Consider the following 19,630-nt stretch of genomic DNA (forward strand, 5'->3'; position numbering starts at 1 on the left):
GTAATAAAATCCACTATAATCCTCAGTGTCTCATTCTGGTTTGATCAGGAAAAATGGAGGTGTGTTGAAACAGTTGAACTGAGAGTAAAGATGTTTAAAGCTATTTTTGTCACAACACAAAGAAGTAAACTTTTTAAAAGCATATGGACTGAAGAAAACATAACTCTTTAAAAAAATTGTTGACAATATCAGTAGACTGTGAGATGATGATATTGCACTTGAGCTATACCATGTCGCACCTTTCTCACATGTGAGAGTGAGAGGCTTCACACTCTCTTTCATCTGGTCTCTCTGTGCAGAGATCCATCTCCAGGGCTTGTCACCTTTGTTTGTTATGTAGTGTCTCACTTGGCCACATCTCACTAGATTCCTGGCTGGTTGAGCTGTTCCAATGCAACAAGCATCCATCTACCTGCACAGCTCGACCAGCATTATGCAGCATCACACTCACTTGCACATCTGTTGAGGAAGCGGGGGGATGATTTATTTATTAGATCCCAATTAAAACCCAAGGAACAAGAGCACTTCAATGGGAATAGAAATATCAAATACAGTGAGCTCTACATGACTCCTTAGTCATACAATCTGGCATTGGCACCATGGAACACTTCGGTAAGTAGAAGATCAGGAAATTAAAGTGGGACCTCTCAGATCTTTTGTGTAGGAACAGAAGCCCTTTAAAGTGCACTCATAATTTCTACCACATCCTCTATGCTTTCTTCTTCCTATGGTGCAGTTATAATTTGTTTTTCATTCAGTCTCGTGATTTTTTTTAAAGGCAAAAAGCCTATATCGTATTTCATGATGACAAGCATGCGGGAGGATTGATTGGTCTTGCTTTGTTTCATGCAAGACTAAGTTGTGAAAACACAAACCGAAGCAGTGTGCGGGTGAATATTGATTTCGGTAACACTTATAATCGGTGACTTGTCTTTAAATCTGTCACTATGTCTACTGTGCTTGTACACATCAAATACATCTTTCAATTTTATAGTTCTCTTTCTCATAGGAAGCCTCTCTGACCCACTTTTATTCCATCTGCCGTTTCAACTTGACTTGCCAATTATTCCTCCCCCTAATAGCAAGATAGCCACTCTCATTTAGACATTATACCGATTTTATTGACCTGAATGATAGAAGTAGTCAGTTTGGCGCTGATCAATGATCAGCAAATGCAAAAAAAAAAAAAAATAACAGATCACCGATACGATCCCAAGATGGAGCAATGAGTTTATTTAAATAACACACAACCACAAGAGGTAGCACTAGCTTGCTAGGCTATGTAATATTTTGTTGATGACTTGCGACCCATGTCATATTAAAAGTACCTTAACATACCTCAAGGAAGCCTTGCACGTGGTCCTCTCCATACCTGAGCACTGGTGACCACCAACACCCGTTTCTTCCCCATTTTCATCTTATAATACAGTCGGTGTGGTCCACTGGTATGGCCATCCCTATGGTAACGAGAGTAGTCAGTCTCATTTGAGGTGACAAGATAAAGCCCAATAATTGCAAAAAAACAAGATATGGTGGTATGAGAATACAAAGTTTTATTGCAGTGGTCTGCCATCGTGCAATCGTGAAAGAGCAAATTTGTCTTGTAGTCTGGTCCACGCATCATGTGTCAACTGTCTCAGCCGTGTTCTCTTTCTGATGCCGCTGAAGTTTTTTTTTTTTTTTAATAATGCAATCGGATGTCAGATATCTACAGTATTACATCAAAAGACACAAAAAATAAAAAAATACTAGTATATAAAAATATACTAGTGTTGGGATTCATTATACGATGCACGACCGCGACATGTAGTAAATTTCTTTCTCAGAGCCGATTATTCACGTGATTGTTCATATCGGCGAATTATGATATCAAAACCAATCAGATTATCAGCAAAAAAAGCCAATTATCGGCCGATCCACTCAGGCTGATCAAATCAATGTAGTCTACTGAAAAGGAAATTTGCCAATATTTCAATTTTTCTGTTCATCAGCTTTAATGTCATAATTCACCGATCCAATCAGCTCTGCAAAAAACATTTGCTTCACATCATCATCGTGCACAGTATGTATGAGTCTAAAAGCTAGTTTATTTTTACATTGGAGTATTTTTATAGCAATATATAGTATAGTTTTGATATAGTATTTATATAGCCTGTGTGTTGGCGCATGGGACAGAGAACATGTACAACACGTAATGCCCAGATCAGACTACAAGAAAAAATTGCTCTTTCACGATGGATGGAAGATCAAGATGGAACTTTTTGGTCATAATTCCACTACTGTGTTTAGAGGAAGACAAATGATGAGTTCTATCCCAAGAACACCATCCCTACTGTGAAGCATGGGGGTGGTAGCATCATGCTTTGGGGGTCTTTTTCTGCACAAGGGACAGGACGACTGCACTGTATTAAGGAGAGGATGACTGCGGCCATGTATTGCGAAATTTTGGGGAACAACCTCTTTCTCTCAGTCAGTGCATTAAAGATGGGTCGTAGCTGGGTCTTTTAACATTATAACAATCCGAAGCACACAAAGAAGAAAACCAAGTAGTGGCTCCGTAAGAAGGATATCAAGGTTCTGCCGTGGGCTAGCCATTCTCCAGACCTAAACCCAATCGAAACTCTTTGGAGGGAGCTGAAACTCTATGTTTCTGAGTGAGAAACCTGTTTGATCCAGACAAGATCTATGTGGAGGAGCAGGCCAAAATCCTTCCTGCAGTGCGTGCAAATCTGGTGAGCAACTACAGGAAACCTTTGACCTCTGTAATTGCAAACAAAGGCTACTGTACCAAATATTAACATTGTTATTTTCAGGTGTTCAAATACTTATTTGAAGCTGTATCACACAAATAAATCATAAAAAAATCATGCATTGTGATTTCTGGATTTTTCTTTTTACATTATCTCTCTCACAGTGGACATGCACCTACGACGGAAATTTCAGACCCCTCCATGATTTCCAAGTGGGAGAACTTGCAATATACCAGGGTGTTGAAATACCTCACTTCTTCAATGTAGATACATTAATTAGTGTATGTATTTATTGCCATCTCATGGAAAATCATTCATTTGTTCTGTCTGTCACTCTGCCTCACTTCCATAAATAGATGAACAAAGATAAATTGGTTATTGTACATATTTTTTGAGCAATTACATACACAAGTATATACAGTGGCGGCACAGTGGGGCAGCTGTTGAGCGTTGGCCTCATAGTTCTGAGGACCGAGGTTCAAATCCTGGCCCCGCTTGTGTGGCATATGCATGTTCTCTCCGTGCCTGTGTGGATTTTCTCCAGGCCGTCCGGTTTCCCCCCACAACCCAAAAACATGCGTTAATTGGACACTCTAAATTACACCCTATGTGTGATTGTGAGTGTGACTGTTCTCTGTCTCTATGTGCCCTGCAATTGGATGGCAACCAGTTCAGGGTGTACCCTGCCTCCAGCCCGATGACAACTCGGATTGGCTCAAACAGTCCAGCGACACTTGTGAGGATAAGGGGTTCATAAAAATGGATGGATGGATGGAAGCATTTACAGTAAATAAACAGGTCATTTAAATCGACATCTTGCTCCATTTTGTGATAGAATGTCATCGGTAATATTTTATTTTTAAACTCGCTGATTGGTCATTGGCCCCAAAACTCCTGATGGTGTAAAGCCTAGTGTCAATATGCAAGGCACATTGTGCACTTCTTCATGAATTAATCCATTGAGTGTAAGATACTGTACAGGATAGTACCAAGAGGTGAGTCGTTTTTGAAAGTCATTGATTAACAATGAATAATATCATGATCTTAAAGAAGGTGAGGAAAAAAAATCTCACATGAGAGTGAGGAATAGTCTTTTCCACGGGGATTTAAATGCCACTTTTAGTGTCAATATATTGTACACAATCAGGATAACAGTGGCAGATGAATGTTTTAATAAATGTCTTCATTTGTTTTAGTATTGCACAGTTTCTATTTTTAACCACACAATAATTAAAGTGAAGAAAATAAGTATCTGAACACCCTGCTATATTGCAAGTTCTTCCTCTTAGAAATCATGGAGGCAAATGTTTATCGTAGGTGCACTGTGAGAGAGATAATCTAAAAAGAAAAATCTAGAAATCACATATGACTTTTTAATGATTTATTTGTGTGATGCAGCTGCAAATAAGTATTTGAAAACCTGTCTATCAGCTGGAACTCTGACCCTCAAAGACCTGTTAGTCCTCATTTAAAAGTCCACCTGCACTCCATGTATTATCCTGAATCAGATGAACCATTCGGTGCATAAAGACACCTGTCCACCCCATACAATCAGTAAGACTCAAACTTGTAACATGGTCAAGACCAAAGAGCTGTCCAAAGACACCAGAGACAAAATTGTACAACTCCACACAGCTGGAAAGGACTAAGGAGAAATTGCCAAGCAGCTTGGTGAAAAAAGGTCCACTGTTGGAACAATCATTAGAAAATGGAAGAAGCTAAACATGACGGTCAATCTCAATCGGAGTGGAGCCCCATTCAAGATATAACCTTGTGGGGTCGCAATGATCTTTATAAAGGTGAAGAATCAGCCCAGGACTACACGACAGGACTTGGTCAATGACCTGAAAAGAGCTGGGACCACTGCTTCCAAGGTGACTTTTGGTAATAAACTGAGACATCATGGTTTGAAATCATGCATGGCAAAGAAGGTTCCCCTGCTTAAATTAGCACATGTTAAGGTCTGTCTTAAGTTTGCCAGTGACCATTTGGATGATACAGAGGAGTCATGGGAGAAAGTTTTGTGGTCAGATGAGACCAAAGTGGAACTTTTTGGACATATTTCATAATTCCTGTTTGATCCAGACAATATCTATGTGGAGGAGTGAGCCAAAATCCCTCCTGCAGTGTGTGTAAACCTGGTGAACAACTGCAGGAAACGTTTGACCTCTGTAATTGCAAACAAAGGCTACAGTACCAAATATTAACATTGTTTTTTTCAAGTGTTCAAAAATGTATTTGTAGTTGTATCACACAAAGAAATCGTTAAAAAAAAATCATACATTGTGATTTCTGGATTTTTCTTTTAAGAATATCGCTCTCACAGTAGACATGCACCTATGATGTAAATTTCCAGCACCTCTGTGATTTCTAAGTGGGAGAACTTGCAATATAGCAGGGAGTTCAAATACTTATTTTCTTCACTCATGTAAAAAGAGATCACTGTAATAAAATAGATTTGACTTCCACATGTGGCAAACCAAAACATTGCAACTTCTTCTGATCAGGTCACGAGTGGAGTCCTTTCGTGTCTTACTGTATATATCAAAGTTAATAGTTATACATAACTATAGATTGAATAATGTCACTTCTGAGTATGCTTGTGTCCCTAACTCCATCTTGGGAGTATGTGAGTTAGTAGATATTCTTCATTGAACCTACCCTGCATATTTTTCTGAAGTGGGAGTAAACCATAGTACCCGGAGAAAACCCACACAGATATGGGGACGACATATAAATTCCACACAGGGAAGGGTGGATTTTAAACTACGATCTCAGAATTGGGAGGCAAATGCGCTAACTAATCCTCCACTCTGCCTCTCAATCTATTACAACCTTTGTTAAATATAGGCCACTTTGACATTACCAGTAATAAAGATATTTATGATTAGTAGCCGTTTTCTTCAAAATGTAATCCAAAATGAATGAATGGAGAAAACAATTTTCAACATATTTTTACCAGTTCATAAATAATTGTGAAGCTTTACTGAGCATAAGAAATGTTTTTTGTTCTGATTAAATTGTTGGGCCTAAATTGGTGATGAGTGAAATTCCACATAATTTACAAAAAAAATAAAAATGTTGCTCTGTCCTTTTTTACATTCCTGTCTGTAAGTGGACACTTGTAATCACCAAGTGTATTTAACACAAGACAATCTTGCTGCACACAGCGAGAAGACACAGGGCGGGTTGTAGGTACACAGGAGAGATTTGTAACACTGTCTGACAACAAAAAGCTGCACACAAACTGAGTTTAAGATGATTTATAAGGCTTATTTCTGAGAACGGAAAAGTGAAATTCATCACATTCCCACCTGAGAACATTGCTCAGCGGTGATAAATGACGAGCTGCCAGGGACGGACAGTGAGCCTTCCATGAAGTGCTCCGTCACCAGACAGCCTGACCCAAGGTATCGCCTCGCCACATGCCCTGCCTGAATGGCCAATGCTTGGCACACTGGAGCAAGATTCCCACTGCACGCCCTCCCAGCTGGGCACTCAAATAGGGGCCTAACGACTCGAGGACAGCCAGTCAAAAAGATGGCATGTGGAACGGGGTGTAGCTTCACAGCAAACACCGTTGTCTGATATGAGACAATAGAAGGAAATTATATCAAACAATGCATACAAAATCTAATGATTGACAAAATAAAATGATTTTCAGCTCAGCTCAGCACCATGACCAAGTGATTAGCACATCCACTTCAGAGTTTTGTGCGTTTGAATCCGGGCTCTGGCCTTCCTGTGCAGTCCTCGCTCGTGTTTGTTTTCTTCAGACACTGCTGTTGTGTCCCATATTCCAAAAATATACTTGTTAAATTTATAATTTTACAATTGTAAATTGTCCATTGGTGTGAATGGTTGTTTGTGTATCCGATTGGCTGCTGACCAGTCTGGGTAGTACCTGGCCTCTTACCCGAAAAAAATTAGCAGAGCAGAATCGGAACCGGAATTGTTCAAATTCAAACAATTTGTAACCCTGTGACTAATACAAGTTAAATGTTCTAAATGTGCAGGGATTCTAATCCTCATATTGTAAATACATTGAATATTGACAGAACTGTCTAAATCAGTATTGTTGAGAAAATGCGTCCCACCTCACAGGTGTGGCATATCAAGATCCTGATTAGACAGCATGATTATTGCACAGGTGTGCCTGAGGCTAGCCCAATAAAAGGCCACTCTGAAATGTGCAGTTTGATCACACTGCACAATGCCACATATGGCGCAAGTTCTGAGGCAGCTGTCGTCTCCGATGGTGTTTCAGACACAATTTGAGAGAAATGGCCTTTGGTGCGAAAACAATATTGTTGTGTTTATATTTTTTTTCTGCGTGTATAAGCGAGGGAGAGAGAGTGAGAGAGAGAGAGAGAGGAGAGAGAGAGAGAGAGAGAGAGAGAGACTTAAAATCGTACACTCAAGGTTGCTGCGCTCAAAGGTCGTCACGTTAAAGTCGTTTTCTAAAGTTTCCCTACAAAGCAGTCACTTGTTACGAGACGACCGTCATCGGAGGCGGTTTTCTAATGATTGTGAAGAAAGTTTTGATTAAATAAAGTTGCCAACTTGTGAGCCAATAAAAAGCAACACAACGCTCCATTAAAATGTTAATTTGTCCTTTTTTTTCCAGCAATGCCTTGCAACTTCACAGCCTTTTTAGTTCTTTGTTGCTTCTAATTGTGCGATGAACCTCAGACTGATTTATTTGTTGTCACGGAAGGTTAGAAGCACATTTATTCTGATATCATGCTCCATCTTTCCATTATCAGACATTTACAAGGACTTTTGGAGATTGACAACGCAGCCCACGTTACTGTCAAGAGGGACACGGCCACATTTGATTTTCCATAAGTCAAGTTAGCCTTTTAATTCTCTGCGTGATAGTAAAGACTTTAAGCGGTCTTTAAGCGATTGAATGTTTATTTCGAGGCACCTTTTGGAGGAGCATTTAGATATAAATAAATAAAATGAAAGCCCAGATAAGTCACCTATGATGTTATTTTTACCTTCTGTGGGACAAATATATATCGTCACCCTTTGCCAGCTACATCATTAATTGAGAAGTTTAGCAGGTCCTCTTAATTGAATTGTGTTCCCACTCTGTGATTTGTTTAAAGTATGGCAAAATGATGCGCCATTAAACACTGTGTCTATGGCAATGGTCATTTTTCTTCTTGTGTAATTCTCTAATCTCACTCTTCTTACATCTCCTTTTCTTTCATCGATCTCTCACTCCTTGGTTCTCATTTAGCTGCACCAACATTAAATACTTTTAACACTTCTCCCGTGAGTATATTTGGAGTGCTGATCTAAATGTCAGCACTGCAAATGCTGCTCCATGTTCCACATTTACCCGTCATAAATGCTCGTATTTGTTATTCTGACATTTGAGAACTGTGACTTACCATTTGCGAAAGAATGTTAACAAATGACAAATCCATCAAAGTGTCATTTGGTTCTCAGTCAGATAGATGTTAGACGGTTATCTATTGGTAAACTGTGTAAAGGTTACATAAACTTTGAATTTACACTGTCAGGAAATAATATTCTGTTCCAATACCATACCTGACAGATACATAACACAAAACTATGATGGAGTCTTTCCAGGATTTTTGTTAGCTTTTTATTTCTTTATTTGGTTTCATTGTTATGGGCCAAAATGACAGAATTTTAACTAAACCTTGTAGGAATAAGAAATATTGAATGTGAAGTGGAACCCAAGTTCATGAACACTGGGTGAATATAGAATTCTGTTTATGAACAAAATTTTAGAAAAAAAAAAGATTACATCAGTTTACTTTAACGTTGGAAGAGTCTTGACATAGCCGTAAAAGATAAACATCACAGGCTCTCTGTGTATATTTTCTATTTTTGCTCTATATTACCCCTGAGAATGGTACCAAACAAAGTGAAAACTTGAAAAACACTTTCAGTGTGTGAGTACAAAGAGGTTATTAAATGTAAAAGAAATAGCTCAACATGAGAAGTGCGTTAGTGTTTGTGATCTTGCAACACAGTTTGGTTTAGCTAAATCTACCATCTTGTACTAGCAATTATATAAGTAATATCCATCCACACATCCACCCATTATCTGAGCAGCTTATTCTCACAAGGGTCATGGGAGCGCTGGAGCCTATCCAAGCTATCTTCCAGTAGGAGGCAGGGTACACTCTGAACTTGTTGCCATCCAATAGCAGGCCACATAGAAACATCCAACCATTCATTATAACAATCGCATCTAAGGGTTATTTAGAGTCTCCAAGTTTCCATGGTGTGGAGATGTGGAAGTAAACTTTAGTGCACAGAAAGAAAAGAAAAAAAAACACGCAGGCATGGGGACAATATGCAAACTCCACCCAGGCGGGGCTGGGATTTGAACCCTTGTCCTCAGAACCTCAGAACTGTGAAGCAGACGTTCTAACTAGTAATAACAATAATAGTTATTATCATTATTGTTTAGTGGATTTCTCAACACCCAAACATGCTTGCCGTAGGTGCACACAAAGACACAAGTTAAAAAGTATTCAAGTCTCAATAGATGTAGTTTGGTGTAGTGAAGAAGTATTCCCTCAGTGAAAAGAGAAGCCACTGGGTAGCAAGACTCACTAGCTCGAAGGCTCGGAGAAAAGGCACTCTTGTTGTTACGACCGCGAATGATTCATTCTGAAGAAAAATTCTATTTAGTGAACATACTGTAGTTTGTAAAATGATTCCTTATTTTTGCTTGGTCGCCGTCTGCCACTGTGAGGCAAATGAGTTATCTGGGAGCAGAAATGGGACTGTTGAAGCATTCAGTCATTCACTTCTATATATTCAGCGAATAGCCAATGAGCATTAGGCAGCGCTGTGCAGGACGAGGAGGGACTTAAGTGAACTGAATGATTTGTTCCTAAACTGGTGTCCTGAGGAACTGAAGTGATTTGTTCGTTTGTGATCCGCTTCTGTTTGCCAGAGGTACAACGTCCTACGCAATAAGTCTAATCATGAGTGTTTTTTTACATGTCCTGATGTTCCCGAGGATTAGCTTTCATGAGCAGCTGTCTCTTCAAGCTAATGAGCACATAAAAAGCACACATTTATAATAAATGTAAAGATTAATAAATGTATACACAGCACATATCATTCCTTCTGTCTCTAATGCAATTACTAACGCCCTTTTTTATTTAATAATAATAATACATTCAACTTATATAATGCTTCTCAACACTCAAAACCGTTCCGACTAATCAGATGATAATAACAGTAAAGTGAGTGACCAGGAAGGCAGCCCGTGTGGCAGATGCTGCTCTCACCAATGCTGTGCACCAGAATGCAGAAAAGTTAAGCCAGCTGGCGAGAGCCGAGATGGACGAAAGAGAAGCAGAAGAATTGTTGATAGCTGAGCTTGCTGATCGCTGCATACAAAGTTTTTACTTTTTTGTATTTTCCCACCTTTCTTACTTTACAACACATGACATCAATAAGAATCTAATGCCTCGTTGAACATGTTGAGTGAGCATGAACCTCCGGGATGGATCATTAATGAAATGAGGAAGCACTTGTATTATTTTATGAAAAAGAAGTGTATGATTCCGTGAAATTATTTTTTGAAATATGAACTGATTTGAGTGAAGCGTCATGGTGAGTCAGCTGGTAAAGCATTGGCCTCACAGTTTTGAGGTCCCGGGTTCAATCCCGGGCACTCCAGTTTCCTCCCACATTCCAAAAACATGCAACATTAATTGGAAACTCTAAATTTCCCCTGATTGTGAGTGCGGCTGTTTGTTGTCTGTTTCCATGTGCCCTGCAATTGGCTGGCAACCAATTCAGGGTGTACCCCGCCTCCTGCCCGTCGACAGCTGGGATAGGCTCCAGCACACCCCACGACCCTCGTGAGAATAAGCAGTGAAGAAAATGAATGGATGGATGAATGGATGGATGGATGGATGGATGGATGGATGATTTGAGTGGGGTGACATTGTGGAACAGCTGGAGAGTGTCGGCCTCACAGTTCTGAGGATCAGGATTCGAATCCCGGTCCCTATGTGGAGTGTGCATGTACTCCCTGTGGCTGCGCGTGTTTTCTCCGGGGACTCAGGTTTCCTCCCACATCCCACTAACATGCATTCATTCGAGACTCTAAATTGTCCCTAAGTGTGATTGTGAGTGCAACTGTTGTCTGTCTCCATGTGCCCTCCGATTGGCTAGTAAACTGTTCAGGATATACCCTGCCTCCTGCCCGTTGACAAAGGGGATTGGCTTCAGCACTCCCGCGACCCTCATGAGTATCAGTGGCTCAGAAAATGGTCATTGTATTATTCAATTGAATATAAAAAAATAACTTGCAAATCATTATATTCTCTTTTATTTAGTTTTTTTACACATAATTTCATTAAAACTGAGTTTTCAATATTATATTTGTATTTACTTTTAATTATATCTATTGTACTTGTATTTAGTTTTGACTACACAACATAACCTCGTTCTGGGGATGGATCAAATTAATTATCGATCCATCCATTATACACGCCGCTTAACGTCACAGGGGCCACGGGGGAGCCAGACCCTATCCAAGCTTGCTTCGGGCGAAAGGCGGACTACACCCTGAACTGGTCGCCAGTCAGCCGCAGGGCAGATATCAACACCGTCTCTGAGCAGGAATCGATCCCACGCTGCCCCCTCCAAAGTAGGGCGTGTGTACCACTACACCATCTGTGACTCCTAAATGAATCACATTTCCATTTATTTTAAAGGGAAACATTACCTCAGCTCATGAAAGATTAGGTTTGTGAACTGAATTATTAGTTCTCATAGTACTCAGTTCTAAATTCTCAGAATCTGAGTAATTACTGTCCAACACCAACAATTAATAAGTCATTATTAGCAATTACTAAAACGGTGCTGGGAACTCCATTTTTCACTTCCTCCGACACTACAACATTTAATTGTTGGGTATAAAAGGCCGCAATCATTTACTGCTTATGAAAATATGTTTAGCTTTATAACTTAAATGCCTTCAACATTTGATTTGTTATGCTTTTGATTAATGCTGTTTAAGAAGTTTAGTCATTTGCGCTCGAGAAGTGATTAGATGTAATCAGAAGTCTGAGGTTGGCATTTGTGCAGTAGTTTTCATCAATGACCTGTAGTAGTATCATTCAAATACATATGCATGCAAGTATGATGTGATGATGATAAGACATTGACATGGACGTTTGTTATAGTAGGGTTTAGTGCGACATTCATTCGTAAACCTGTTCCCTTGCAGCGATCTGTAAATTGCTTGGCAGTCCACTAAGCATAGCACTGGAAGTAGTGTGACTCTGACTTTCAAAATAAGTGTCTTAAGTAGTAGTGCTGTAATGGCTGTTTATTACTATCTTAAAAGTGTTTCGCATTATATGTGTACACACTGCAGCGTGGCCCCATAAAAAGTGCAAGTTGATTGCATGTCCGCCCTGACTCAAAGGACAGCGAATGGCAAAATGCCAGAAATAATGGATGCCTCAGTCTTACCATTGCATTTCCTGGGAGAATTAATGAGGCAAATCAAAATGTTGGAACATACCTTTTGTCTGAGAGGAGAGTGGGGCTTTGACCTGACAACCATTCACAGTGTCATGTCAACTCCTCAAATTATACATGCCATGGAAGACTGATGGAGCCTGACAAACGCCACCAAGTAAGAGAATATACAATTAGCAGGCTCGTTGGACAGGGCAAGAGGCTCTCATTTATTTATACTGACGCCTGACAGGTGATTGCTGGTGCCTCCACATTGCATCTGTGTGTGTGTGTGTGTGTGTGTCTGTGTGTGAGTGTGCGCATGCGCGCGTGCACGCAGACATGCGTGTGCTTCTGCCAATAATGTATTTGAATCTGACCTTATACTGGTACAAGTGTAAACGTGTACTTCAATGGATAACTGTCTTAATCCGTAAAGAGAAGTGGACATGCTGCTTAGATGCGTTTAATCTCCACATAAGGCACCGTGATAAACAGGTCTCTAAGCGAGACAGGCTTGGGGTAAAACAAATTTTGGGAGGGATAACAAGGCTTGTAGAAAACAGCGATTGATTAGCTAGCAATCAACTCTTGTTTAACTCAATCCCCTCGAGACATTGGCTATGTTTGCAAGGACAGCAAAAAATAAATAAATAAAAGAACAAGGAAAAAAGCAATTATTAACACCCTTCTAAGTTAGATAGTAGTTTAATTATAGTGTTGACATCTCTCTCCCCGTGATTCCCCACATATACTTTTATTTGTGTCGGGCCACCACAAATTAATTTTGGCTAACTTTAATAGATTTGGGCTTTTTGGATTATGGGTTATTGTATTGCTGTGGGCCATCTGTCGATACCACCACTCTCCTTTCTGATCCAATGCTGCAAGTACGGTACTTCAAATTATTTAAGTATTTACCTCAATTTTATCTTCTGGTAGCCGGCACAGTGGTACTCACAGGTTCACACTTCTGAGGACCGGGGTGCAAATCCTGCCCACCCTTGTGTGGAGTTTCCATGTTCTCCACATGCATGCTGAGGGTTTTCTTCAGTCACTCTGGTTTCCTCCCTCATCCCAAAACATGAATGGTATGTTAATTGAAGAACCTAAATTAACCACAGTTGTTAATGGTTGTTTGTTGGTATACGGCATATACAACAAGCCACTCGCTCCTTTTCTGTCAGAAGTGTATCGCATTTCACAGGTTCAAATCTTCACTTGAGCTCAATCTACACTAACATTGACCTGGAATTTCGAAAAGGGACTAAACTTCCCAGTCACAAGTTAGTCACTTTGAATTATAACACTGTTTTATTTTTAATTTTTTTAATAATGATGCAACCAGAGATCAATGCTTGCATCATATCAAATGCCTTGGAACATTGGAAGGGACAAAAAGCCTTACGTTGAAGGGTAATCTATTAAAATAATGCCTCAGTGATGTCGCTGAAATCTTGTGTCCTGAAAATAAAAATATTAAACAAATGGTATCAGACCTTCAACTGTTCCACCACACTGTTGAACACAGATTATCAGACATTTGCATGACTACTGATTCACAATTGCACTCAGACGTCCAGTCATGTGAGTATTTTAGTGTTGCATTAAATGAGGATTGTGGCATACAAGACAAGACTTGGCTGAACTGTTAGTTTGTCTATATGAGATAGAGCACACAATCTTTGTAGGAATCATTTTTTCTTATCATGTTGGTGTGTGACATTTACCATAAATCTGGCTGAGCAAAATGATGTGTGTGAGGAGGGAATGATGACCATGTGTATGATATTGCTCCGGCAAAGTGACGCAGCTGTAGCGCATTGGCCTCACAGTTCTGCGGACCGGGGTTCAAATCCCAGCATTGCCTGTGTGGAGTTTGCATACTCTCCCCGTGCCTGCGTGGGTATTTTCTGTGCACTCTGGTTTCCTACCACATCCCAAACAAATTAATGCATTCATCGAAGATTCTAAATTGACCCTAGATGTGATTGTATGTGCGACTGTTGTCTGTCTCCATGTGCCCTGTGATTGGCTGACAACCAGTTCAGGGTGTACTCCATCTCCTGCCCGATGACAGATGGGATGGGCTCTAGCATTCCCGTGAACCTCATGATGATAAGCGTCTCAAAAATGGATGGATGGATGGATGCTATGGCTCTTTGATGTGTATGATGTGGCTCTCTGCCGTAACTCAGTAAAAATGTGGCTCTTCATCTCTAACAGGTTGGCCACTCCTGGCTATGCCCTGCAACTGTCTGGCAACCAATTAGAGATGTGTCATGTTATTTAAAGTACAGCATTTCTGAAAATGGGCAGGAAAAGCTTAAAAACACTTGCATGTCTGCTGTTATGCTTTTTACAGGGTTCATACTCAGTCTGACCAAAAAAATTTAAGGGCTATTTAGGGGCATTTTTAGGGGCTGACACGAAAAATTTAGGGCTAACACGGATTTGGGCCGACACGAAAAATTTAGGGCCATCGTGGGAAATCAAGAGTAAGGAAAAAAGACTCACCCAATGGTGCCATCAACCGTTCTTGGTTCATCAAATGTTCTAGTACCTCAGTACCCCTTGTGGTAGTTCTCATTGATATGCCCATTGTCAACGTCTTCACATAACAGTATACAGAAAAACAGATTCTAACTACAATTGCAACTGTATACACAAATGTCTTCTACTGATGTCTGTCTCAGCACCCCTACTCTAGCTCCTTGAGCCTACCCAGTGCCTCCTCTATTTGTTGCCGCAGAGGTCCCAAAGTGGCTCTCTTGTCCTTTGCTCTGCCTCTGAGTGCATTGGCCTCGGTGATAAACCTCAGATTCCTCTTTTCTTCTGCCTCCTCACACAGCCTTTCAGCCTTCTCAATAAGCGTTGATATGTCAGTCTCTATTCTGGCTTTTTTGGCTTTGAGGCAGTAGAGATGAAAAGTGGGCAGCGATGCCAAATGTAGCCAGGTACGAAGTCTTCCTTTCCCCACAGTGGTGGTTTTTAGCAATGTCACTGTCTGGGAACGTGACTGCAAACACTTTCGAATTATTTTCACAAGATTTGTAACTGTAATGACTGCAGATCACTTTTAAAGTCCAGACGATCTCTGCCTTTATCGAGTCCGTCTTCGTGTATTGAACTACGTTCATAAAGCCTAAATTCTGGCTGGACAACTGTAGGTGCGCATTAGGGATCGCAACCGGCTACAAATAACCGGTTATAACTGGTTTTCGTTTTTTTTTTAAACCGAAACCGTAATCGGACTTTCGAAATCGGTTAAAATTTCTAATCATTTCTTTCGGTTCCGGTACACCACATTGCGCTATTTTTTCAACATCATTTCCACTTTTTTCAAGTTTTGCTGTTTGAGTAAAGTTGGACTCAAAAGAACATTCAGTTAAATCAAAGAAACATCAAACATGGCATCGAGGAAACGCTCCAAAGTATGGGAGAAAACTTGTTTTATTGTCAAACATCAAAACACTACTCACATAACGGGGGGAACTCTGTGAACTCGTCACTCCGGAAGAGCAACAACAAAAACAGTCCGCACACCAACTCGAGGTCCTGCGGGTTAATTATGTAAACACCACTATGGTACCGTTTTTTTGCTACACCTGTTTGGTTAAAACCGGTTATGAAAGTAAGCATTTTTTTGCGATCCCTAGTGCGCATGCACTGCTAGTACCACTGCCTTAAGTTGATGCTTCACTATCTTAATATTTTAGAAATAGATTCATACCAACGGAAGATGAGAGAGTCTTCGCCAAATCAGCGTGTCTCCTGTTTTTCCGGTGTGACTCCAGCGCTTTGACGCCCATCTTTTCAAGCTGGTAACTCTGCTTGCACAGATGGCAGTAAAACATGTGCCGATCTTTTGGATCTCGACGAACCCAGCTCCCAAACTCCTGACTTTCAACCCAAGCTTCTTGAAAAATGCACTTCCCCGTGATACGAGTTGGATCGATGAAAGAACTACGCTACGTCGTAACGAAGACGAAGTGAAATGCCTACTCACGGAAACAAACAATGGAATATCGACAAGATGGCGACTAGTTGTCAACACGGTGACTTCCGTTGACAATTTCCGGCTGATTTGGACGCCAGACGGATCGCTACTTTTTTTTAAATAAAAGTTTAATTTATTTTTTAGGAAGAATTTTGGCGGTAGAGGTCCTCCCTTTGATTTTATTTTAATTTAAGGCCTTTTTAGGCGCTTGACTGGTTTTCGTGGATTTTAAGGACTTTTACCAGCCCCTAAATGCACCTTCGAAAATTTAAGGGTTTTTAGGGACTTTTAGGGCCGGGTGCGAACCCTGTTTTTATTATCTTGCTCAGGGGTCACTTAATATTATTTAATGCTACAGGCCACTATCTCCTTGTGTGCAAGTCACCCCCTCATTAGCATATTATATATCAGATAATTTTAAATCAGTGTGAGACTTTTTAGTCTTCTGTTGAGATCTGTTTGTTGACACATCAGCACACCTAAATGTTCAATGCCCCGAGAAGTCATCACTCCTTGATGTGTTCTAGACCAATTTACCTCATAATTCTGCATTATAGCCATATTTGTTAATGATCTCAGTGACCACTGTGTCACTGCAACTGTCAGACATACTAAGCTTTCAAAAGCCAATTCCCATCTGCTTAGCGATAGGGATTTAATGTTTCTGTAATTTATGTTATTCTCATTGGAGTAGTGTTAATCTTATTGGTGGAGTAGAACTGACCTGGATATTCTTTCCTAACGGTGTCTTGGATACAGTACTTTAAAAAAAAAACCTGCACCATTCTTAATTTATTAAAAAAGAAAAATATAATTACTGCAAAGTCACATTGTAAAAATAATAAAATCATATTAAACTGTTCTCATGATTACATTATCTGTGCATGTTTGTTATTTGAATGTGGTTGAAGTTCAAACAGTCCTGATAATGTCTTGTCTGTGTGAAAAGAAAATGTGGAAGCCGCATTTCATTTTCTTCCTTTCTGCTGCTGTTGTAGCTAGTGAATTGAAGAAGCTCGACCTAAAGCAATCGGCTGGTCCTAATCAGTCTGAACCCTACTTGAACCCGACTGACTTACTTGCTAAGCCTTTATCCATTGTGTATAATCCCAGTCTTCTTAATAGTGAAGTTCCAAGCATTTGGAAATCCGCCTTCGTTCTTCCTTGCTAAAAGGAGGAGGACCCTCAATTATGAACAGGCCAATCTTGAAGCTCTGCATTTTCACAAAGGTCTTTGAAAGACTTGTCAGCAACCAACTATAGGACTTTCTTTACAGAAATAGTATCTTATCAAGGTAGCAATCTCTCTTTAGGAAAAGCAGCATCTCTTAAGGTTTTAAATTACATCATGGGATTACTGGACGTATATAAAGGGCTCTGTTTGTAATTAATGATCTTATAGCTATAGCTGTTCACACCTATATGGGGAGCCAAACACCAGCAGCATCTGCTCAGTCATCTTTTGGATATTTGTAAATTTGTTTGCGCTTAATGAAGCATAAAACCTCCAGCAGTTTGAGAGTTGAACTTCTCTTTTAAGACAGTATTGCATTGGAGATCAATCAGTTCCATCTGCAGCTCCCGTGGTGCTATTTCAGGGTCTTGTGTGACTGAATCTTGGGTGGGAGTTTGTCTGCAAGCTTGATTTTAACCACTGAGCCATAACCAACAGTTCCTGCACTGATTGGCTGTTAGCATAATCAGGATGCTTGGTAGAAAAGTGACAGCTGGTGTTATATTCCTCTCAAACCGCAATCGTTTCTTAAATTATACATACAGCCTTTGACTGGACTTCAGTGAAAAAGTACTGTATTTAGTAGTCCACACTCAGCATTCACCGTTGACCTTTTTGTTTTGTCTTGTTGTTTTGTTTTGTTTCCTTTGGCCCACTGGTTAAGGAAGGGTTCAGAGGAATAACAGTGAAAACAGAACACCCAAAGTCAAGTCAATGTATTAACACTACACTAATTGCACTATTTGATGGAACCACTGGGTACAAGGTTAAATGAATGCAGTAATGAATTTGATGTGTTTGGGGTGATCCTGTACCAATCTTTGGCGGGCCAGAATAAAAATGATCACCGGGCCGGAGTTTGCTAATCCTAGCATTGTACAGAATTTTAGACAATAAAAATCATCCTTCCATCCATTTTCTGTTCCACTTAGCCTTGCTCAGGTTGCAGGCAGAATATCCCAGCTATCTTTTGAGCGATACACCTTGAATTGGTCACCAGCTAGTTGCAGGACACATATAAACAAACAACCATTCACGCTCACATTCACACATATGGGCGATTCAGATTCTTCAATTAACCTAATACGTGTGTTTTTGTGGAGTGGTAGGAAACTGATATCCCTGGAGAAAACCCAAACAGACACAGGGAGAACATGCAAAATCCATACAGGTAGGGCCAGAACCCCAGTCCTTTTTGTGCTGCCTATAACAAAATCAACCTTTGTGAAACTCCTGGCATTCACAATTAACATTAGGGTGCTTGCAAAGAAAGGGCAAGGGGCAAGGACCGAAGCCAGCATGTGGCTGGTTATTTGCCACCATGATAAGAGTTAAGGAGAGAAGAAAACACTCGAGCAATTAGGTGCGAGTCAGGAGTTAAATACCCTGGGGTTCGGAGACGACCAAGGACCAGACAGAACCACACTCATACATTTGAGTCAAGTTTAGAATTTAGGACTATAGCATGGTTTTAAAAATCTTATATTGATATAAAATTACCTAAACTTGGTAAACTCTCTACTCACAGGTCAAGCATATCAGACTAACTGTTAATACTTTAGTCTTGACATATCAACTGGTTATGATTCAAATCACATTTCATACTATTTGGAGTCACATCAAGACAAAACAATTCTCAAATTCTAGCAAGTGTGCTTGTAAAGTTGACACACTGGCTTGGACAACTAGCATACATTTGGAATTTTCCTGCAGGGTTCATGAAATATCAAAACAGACATTTATCCTTGGTTAACATCAAAAGAGAGTACACAGGTTGCAGTATTATCAAACAACAGTGGACAGCCTCGTATGCTCATTTTTTAAGGAAAGAGTGTTACTGTTTTTGCATTCCACCGTCGATCGGTCCCCTCTTGGGGTGCTGCCAGTTCAAATGAAGAAAAGGACTCTTTGATGACTGTAAAGCAAGATGTCGAGGGGACCTGGTAATTACTTCAGGGTCCACTCGGCTTCTTGTTGGGGGAGTCTCACAGCATGGTGACTTCGTAGAATGCCGTTTATCAAGCTGTGGGGAGTCTTTGTGTCACCTCAGTTTGTGGGAAGCATGTCTGCTACAGATGTCTTTTATCATTTTTATCCAGATGAAACACTAAACACGCTGTTTTTCATCATCTGCGGTACAAGCTTTGATTCTTTTCCAGCCAGCCT

General features: G+C 40.2%; 1 long non-coding RNA gene across 1 annotated transcript in view; it reads right to left on the reverse strand.

The window, feature by feature from the left end:
- Nucleotides 1–245: 245 nt before the first annotated feature.
- Nucleotides 246–19,630, reverse strand: part of LOC133509198 (uncharacterized) — a 39,452-nt gene continuing 20,067 nt past the window's right edge. Inside the window, exons 3-4 of the long non-coding RNA XR_009797262.1 lie at nt 1,339–1,457; nt 246–459 (exon numbers count right to left, since the gene is read on the reverse strand). This is a non-coding gene — a long non-coding RNA (uncharacterized LOC133509198). The remainder of the gene's footprint in view (nt 460–1,338; nt 1,458–19,630) is intronic.

This window comes from Syngnathoides biaculeatus, chromosome 11, assembly GCF_019802595.1.
Source record: "Syngnathoides biaculeatus isolate LvHL_M chromosome 11, ASM1980259v1, whole genome shotgun sequence".
In the NCBI taxonomy this organism is placed as follows: domain Eukaryota; kingdom Metazoa; phylum Chordata; class Actinopteri; order Syngnathiformes; family Syngnathidae; genus Syngnathoides; species Syngnathoides biaculeatus.